Below are 7956 nucleotides of genomic sequence, written 5' to 3' on the forward strand. Positions count from 1 at the left end.
TGGGGGGGATGATCCCTGCTGCCCCACAATGTGGGGGTTCTGTATGAGTCCCCTAACCCCCCCTCACTCCCCTAGCCCCCCCACAGGTGCCCCACCTGGGCCACCTCTGGCCCTTTAAGAAAAAAAATAGAGAAAAACCCTGGGACTCACTGCTTCTGCAGGAGCCTTGGGGCTTCAGGGGGCTCATGCAGAGCCCCCCCACATGGAATGGGGCAGCAGGGATCACACCCCACTGGCAAGAACTCTGAATCCCAGGTTTTTTCAGGATTTTTTTCTTAAAGGGCTGGAGCCATGGCAAGCGGGGCAACCAATGGGAGGCATGGGGGAGCAGGGGGAGGTCAGGGGGCTCTTGCAGAGCCCCCCACACAGTGCGGGGAAGTAAGAATCACCCCCTGCCTGGCAGTACCTACTGAGTTGGGGCTTTTTTTTCCCCCCAAAGTGTTAGGAGCTGGGGCAGGTGGGGCAGCCATTGCCACGCTGGGAATGTGGGTGGGGGATGGGCCTGGCTGATTCAGAGATTCAGCAGCAGCCAAATCTCTGAATCAGATTTGGCCAAATCGATTTGGGACAGTGATTTGAATCACCAAATTGAATCACTGTCTTCTGAATCGGCCGAATCCAAATCCAAAGCAAATACTAGCTGCTTCGCAGAGGCCTACAAACCACCATATACAAGAAAGCCACAGACCAACATACATATCTACATAGAACAAGCAGTCACCCTAAACATACCAAGAAAGCTGTAATATACAGCCAAGCCATCCAATATCACCAAATTTGCACTGAGACCACCTGTAATCATCACGTCACCCATCTCAAAAGGGCTTTCTCAACAAGGACACTCTTCCAGAGAGCTAAATCACACTTTTGAAAAAGCCACCCAGATACCATGTGAAGAATTCCTGCAGTACAAACAGATAATCCCCACGACATGCACACCATTAGTTATGACATACCATCCTTCCCTGGAACCTACATGGAAAATCCTTAAGCAAATGAAACCCACACTAGAAGACAACCCATTTCTTAAGGAGATTTTCCCAAAACCACACATCCTACCTCTTAAACAAGCACCAAACCTCACCAATCTCATCACCAGAAGCAAGCTTCCTATGGCCTGCAGCACACCGAATGGATCTAGATCATGAGGGACAAGAAATGTAAAATCTGCTAACACAGATCTCCCACTCCCACAATAACTACATCGCACAAAAGAACCATCACCATTCCTGGATCTTACACCAGCACCTCCAGAAATGTAATACATCATATCTAGTGCTCTAAATGCTCTGATGAAAAATATGTAGGAGAAACCAAACAACTGCCCTACCAGAATGAACACACACTGAAAATCTATCAATGACAAAAATACCCATTTACCTGTGTGTGCACACTTCTCACAGGACAACTCCTCTCTCTCCAATCTCTCAGTTCTAATCATCAAAGGGAATTGCATATTAGCTTCTATTTCATCCAGGAAAACACAACACACCAGCAGACTCTTCCTATGCCTGAAGAAGGGTGTTTGTGCCTGAAAGCTTACAAAGAACAATTTTTCTAACTACTTAGTTGATCTAATAAAAGATATCACATCTACCCAAAGAACCTTGTCTGCCTATTTCCAGCAGCAGGACATTTGCTGCCATGGTCCCTGTGCTTTACATATGGCAGTTTAAGCTGTTACGTATTATATTGTGTTAGGGTTGACTGTGTCATTTTGCTAAGAGGTAAGACAGTGGATCTATATAGGATGGTTTGGATAGTGATGATCCTGCCTTGGGCAGACAGTTGGACTAGATAACCTCTCTCAGCCCCTTCAAACTGTATTTCTCTATGATTGTATTTGAAGCTAGATGTTCATTTTGTTTTTGCTTAATGCTTGTAGCACTGAATATCAAAGTTGGCCATTCTGGTTTCCCTTTCCTACAGTAACTCTTTAATGAAAATTAGTGGAAAATATATGAATAAGAGATTAAACCAGAACATCACAGTTTCCTACTTTAAAAAAGGATAAGTTGTTTAAGATTATTTATAGGCTTAATGGAATCAGAATTTTGTTCTGTGTATTGCATCCTGTAAGAAACATGAATAATATTTCTTTCTGAATAAACTTTAAGAAAGAATGTATTATATTTATTCACTGCTTTGATAATTAATTGTGCATTCAATTATCCTGCATGTACATTATATGTAGTGAATGTTCTCCAATCATATCCCTTGCCACAAGGATTTTCACTAAATATGTAATACTTGCAGAAAATAACAGATGTTAAATAATGGTCCAAGTCCAGCTCATGAATAAAGGTGTGAATTTAAATTAGGTCATGGTATGTGCATTTCAAACTCAGAATCAAACAACAATAGTAAATGTAAAATCCATCATCAGTATCTGGTTCTCTTTTAGTAAAAGGGTTTCAAAAAAAATCATCACTTGCTGAGAAGTAACATAAATTATATTAGGTATTCAGAGAGCTCTATCACTTTAGAAAATCTAAAGAATGAGATTTTGGAGCAGAGACAGTGACCAACAATTGAACAATTAGCATACAGATGAGAAAGAAGGCATTGTTTTGGGAAGTTGAAAGTAAAAGGGGTTGATCCACAAGTACCCTCTCCAGACAAACATTGTAATGAAGACTTACAATTGGCTGAAGATACAGCCAGTATTAGTTCTCAGAGATTGCACTCCTGCCTTATGTTTCAGATGGTGAAAGAAGTGGACTGGATTGGACTGGAGTGGACTGGCCTACATTATAGAAAATTGGAGCCTCATATATGAAATGTATCCTTATGCGTGCTACCATGTAGTAGAGAAGTTGTATGGTCTTCCATTTTACAAACAAGGCAAAGGTACAGAAAAAATAGGATTTTTCCCCATGTAAAAAAATCTGTGCCAAACTTCCAAATGTAGCCAAGTGCCTTACTTTGGATAATCCTTTCTCCCCAGACTTGAAATGGCACACTCTAGTTAGGTTATTCAGAGCAGGACCAAATTAGAGACAGGTTAGTTTTAATTGTTAGGTCATGATCAACACAACCTTTTGTTAAATCAATGCCCTAGCTTATTGAATGATATAAAGAATGACTAGAAATGAAATTCTTCTTTAAAAATAGCATAAGCTGATAAAGCATCATTCAAAATCATTACAAAAAAAGAAATCAAGACAGATGAACTCATGAAAAATTATTTACAATATGCCCTACCAATTTGTAAGCCACAGGGTTTTTATGCTACAAACACCCTTCTCAGAAAAAAGGTAGATTTTCTCAGAATAAACAGTGCAGATAAATACTATCTTACCTACTTATTTTGTCAACACCTTTCACGTCTTAAAGACTGACCTTTAACAGCTAATCTTCCCACTCCTTTTCTCTCAGTCACCTTTGTATCAATAGCTCACAAATAACTTAAGAAAAAGGAAGCCTTTACATTGCCCTTTTAAAGACAGACACACACTGGAAATCCTACATTTGTCAATGAAAGGCCAACAATTTCCTAAATGTAAAAGTTAGGTTAATTTATTTAGCTGACCTCAAGTACCATTTTGTGATCCACAGAAGTCTTCATTAAACACAATGCATCCATATTAAATGAACTCAGATCTGGTGTGATGTATTAATCAGATGATCTGTAGGCTAATGCAAGTGAAATATATTATCTCCTTGTAAAACCCCTAGAGGAGAGGTGTTCACATTAGATGTCAAGCTTACAGAAGCACCAAAGACTGAAGGGATATAAAGAATATAACTAGCCTTATACTTCTACACATGATCATTCTATCTAGAGCTTGAAGCATGTTAACAGGATAGGTTTGAGAAGTCTGACTGCACTGTTGTTCTATGAATAACATACAAACAATTTACTGCTAGGTATTAGAGCTGTATGAAGCTTCGGTCCCTGACTCGATTTGGCAGAGATTCGGCTCAGTTTGGTGGCTGAATCGCCGAAGCTGAATCAAATGAGGAGACCCTTTAATTTCTCTGAATCAAATTGGAACTTGCCGAATTGATTGGGAGAGATTCAAAAAGATTCAAAGATTCAGACATAAACACAGCTTTAAATATTTTTTCTACATACCATAACGTACCAGGTGGCTCATGAACACTGAGATGCTGGGGCGGATGGAGCATCCCACAGGAGTGCAGGGGGCTCCCCAGCATGCTCAGCAGCAGACACAGAAGTGGACCAAAAACATTTCCGGTCCACTTCTTGGTCTGCCGGCGAGTGTGCGGGGGGCCCCCCTGCACTCCCCTGGCTCAGTAACTAGTGCCTCCTATGTCTGGGGGGACACCTGGGGTTCCCCTACTGCTGATCACTGAGCCAGAGCCTGCTCTTCGGTACACCTGGAAATGGACCAGAAGTACTTCCAGTCCATTTCCGGGTTTGCCGCCAAACATGCGGGCCCCCCCCCCGACACTTCTGTGGGACTCTCCAGCTGCCCCAGCATTGCAGTGTTTATGAGTCAAGCCTCATACCTCGAAGTATGTAGAAAAAACATTTAAAGCTCTCTCTGTGGCCGAATCACTGATTCTCCAAATCAGCATTGAATCTTCAGATTCAGCTGAACTGAATCGGGGACAGTTATCCGAATCAACAAATCGAATCACTGTCCCTGATTTGAGCCAACTCTGAATCTAATATGGCCTATTTCACACACCCCTACTAGGTATGGGGTTTACCACTCATCAGCTGTTTCACAGTAATTGCCCACAGGCAAATAGAAGATAATTGCCCCATGATAAGTAGAAGATAAACTACAGTGACTTATGCATTTCCACTTACCACAGACTTAAAGTGTATGCACAGTCATTATCCTGATGCAGCTGATAAACTTTTCCCCCTCACCTCTCTCAGTAAAATATTTGTATTTCCATACCCTCAGTGTTGGTCTTCAGTCCCAGTTCTTTCAGTCCAGCATCTTGTTCAAGATCTAAATTCACTTTAATTTAAATAATGCAACATTAACCCAAAGAAAGAACACAGATGTAGAGGCTCATACTCTGCAGGGCAAAGTGTTACAGATATCACAAACCAGTATGTGATGTTACACAATATACTGAAAAGGATGCCTTGGTAAGCCTAAGCTTCCATTTAAACTTTCTTACTTTTGGAGGTTTAAGTCTAGCCTTCAAGGAAGGCTAAATAAAATTTAGTCATAAACTTCTTCTCCTGGTAAAGTATCCTCTCTTCTTGGTGGCCTCTGACTGCTGTAAAGTTATAGACAAGTTGCCCTCAGCAGAACAGACTGTCATAGAATAAGCCCACAACTCCTAAATGTTATCTACTGATCCAATACTTGTCAGCCGTCTTTCAGGATTTCTTTTTAATGGACATAGAAATAGCAGTTATGGAACTATATAAATGCACGTTGTTCAGCTATCTGGGGGGAGGGGAGGGAAGAGAGAGATATTTCTGCTCATAATTTTAATGCATACCTTTTATTTGAAGCCATATTTGTAACTGCAAATAGGCTAAATAATTGGGTGTCTTCATTGATGTTGGCTGCTCATAGCCTCTGCTTTATCTGTGGTGTAATATTATTATGTTATTATTTATTAAAACACAAGACATTTATTAGTCATGTGGCAACAGCATGCACTTTAAAAGGGCTATTGTAAATAATATATTTACAAAAATATATTAAAATTGTATTGTAAATGCAAGTTGGATGCCTAAATGTGTCCTGTTTTCATGTGGAGAAAGAAATAGAAAGTTCCAAATTGTAAGCTAATGAACTGTAACATCTTCATTATCAAAATCTCCTTGAGAGAGAGAGAGAAGCCTGATCATCACCAAAACCCCTTATTTTTGTATTCCTACCACTTCAAAAGGTCAAAACATGTACCTTTTTAAGATTTTTTTTTAAATGTGCCCTTTTTAAGCAGCATTTCAATAAACAGAACTACTCTTATAGAGGAATCAGTTCAATAAGCCTCCTCTGCAATTGCTTCCTAAAGTACACAAAAGACAAGTGAACATATGCAAATAAGTTAATTTCATTTTAAAACAGTTGAACAGTGGAAAACATAAATGGGTGCAATAAAAGTTGAGTTTCAGAATTAATTAATGCTATAACAATACTAATTCAGGTCTAAAATTTCTACCCTTTCCATCTTTCTTTGCTTTCTATTTTAAACACAGCATTCTTGAAAATAATATTTGTTTCACTAAGTGCCTGATCCAACTAAAATTTAGTACCAGGAGCATCATCCATTAATGGTATTTCATGAATTAAATTAATCAGTTAGCTTCAAAAGAGTACTCATTGCAGTACATATTTGCAAGATAAGACCAGAAAATGTTAAAGGGGGTGGTTGTTTTTATTTTCCTTAAACTTTTGCATTAGTGCAAAAATGGTCTGTAGTAAATATGTGGTCTCTATTAAAACCAAGTTATGTAAATATAAGTGTGTATCAGTATTAAACTATCCAATTAATATTGTATATGTGTGCAGATAGATAGATAGATAGACAGATAGATAGATTAGATTTAACAGAGACATGCAGCCCCAGGGGTAGGCAGAAGAAGCACAGACTCCCCTCCTGGAGTTGCCACATAGTTTTTAGTACTCTGATAATATCAGAGCCTGCCTGGCAAAATACCTTGTAGAATTCCGGTTGCGTCAACACACCTATATACCAAATTGTTGTATAGGCAATTTGCAAAGGAAATAATCTAATCTGAAGGGAACAAGTACTAACTCCTACTAAAGAAAGAAAAGGAAGAAATTAAAAACAATCAACAACCATGGAGAGAGTGAAGCAATCTTCATGGAGTGAAGCAATCTTCTCAATGCAATAAGAAAAAAAGAAAGATGAAAAAATCCCTATGTTTGCTTTTAAGAGAGCTCAATTTGTCCATCATAATTAAGTTGCTTGGCACATACTTCAAATGTTAGGGTATTTGAGCTCTGGAATATAAACTGAAATTCATATTACACATTTCGTATTCTTTTCTTGGCTTGTTTACAAGCTTGAATCCATGCTCCAAATCAAATGAATTGTTTTATATCAAAAATGTCAGGTCACTTGGGAACACCATTTTCACGTTACAATGTATAGTTTTGTTGTTTGAAGTGTAAAGTGACATTTTGAAGTTAAAGACTTCTACCATTCTTACAGGATTTTTTCATCCTAGCAAGTTACTGAAGAGACAATGTATATATGTAGCACTATGTATATTAACACCAAAATGTGTAGATAACTCATACAGGCTAAAACAGTCTAATGCTGCTTTTTAAATTACAATCTTCTCCTGACATTGCACAGATAGAACACATTTACAAGCTATTCTATAAAATTAAATTAGTGATTGGTAATTGGAGTCCATTTTTATCAAGCTAGAAAAGGTCATGTAGCTGTTGGTGATTTGTTTCTTACATGGTATCTCTTTGTCCTGTTAATGGCTAAGAATAACACAATTGAACAATTAGATACTGCATCAGACTGAACAAAAAGAAACCTTTTATTCAAGACTAAATGAATAACTATAGAAGTAGGTTAAAAATCAGATGTCTTATTAGCTAGCCTCTAATGCTTTCACTAAATGAGTATTACCGTGAAATAGAAAAAGAAACAACTTTCTGTGTTGCTGGTGCTTCAAGTGATCTGCTCCTGGAACCTGTATAGAGAATGTATGTCAAAGAGGACACATGGAGCTCATTGCAGGATTATGACTTCATGTTTAATCAGTCAAATGAAATTCTGAATACAGTTTTGTAACTATTTGAGCTTTTTAATTCACTGCACAGTTCCTTGCTAAAGGATAACTTACAGGTTCTCTCAGTTAGAAACTCTGAAAGTCCAAGCAGAGTTAATCTCTCTCCGAATTTCATACACATCTGAATTTATGGGCCCTACTCCACTACCTTTTGATGGACTATTAGCTATTGAGGTTCCAATTCAAAGGAGGTGACCATGACTGGGACAGTTCACAGGAAGGAAAGGTGTATCCTC

The sequence above is a fragment of the Gavialis gangeticus genome, unplaced genomic scaffold, assembly GCF_001723915.1.
Source record: "Gavialis gangeticus isolate Ggan-Ray unplaced genomic scaffold, GavGan_comp1, whole genome shotgun sequence".
Classification (NCBI taxonomy): Eukaryota; Metazoa; Chordata; order Crocodylia; family Gavialidae; genus Gavialis; species Gavialis gangeticus.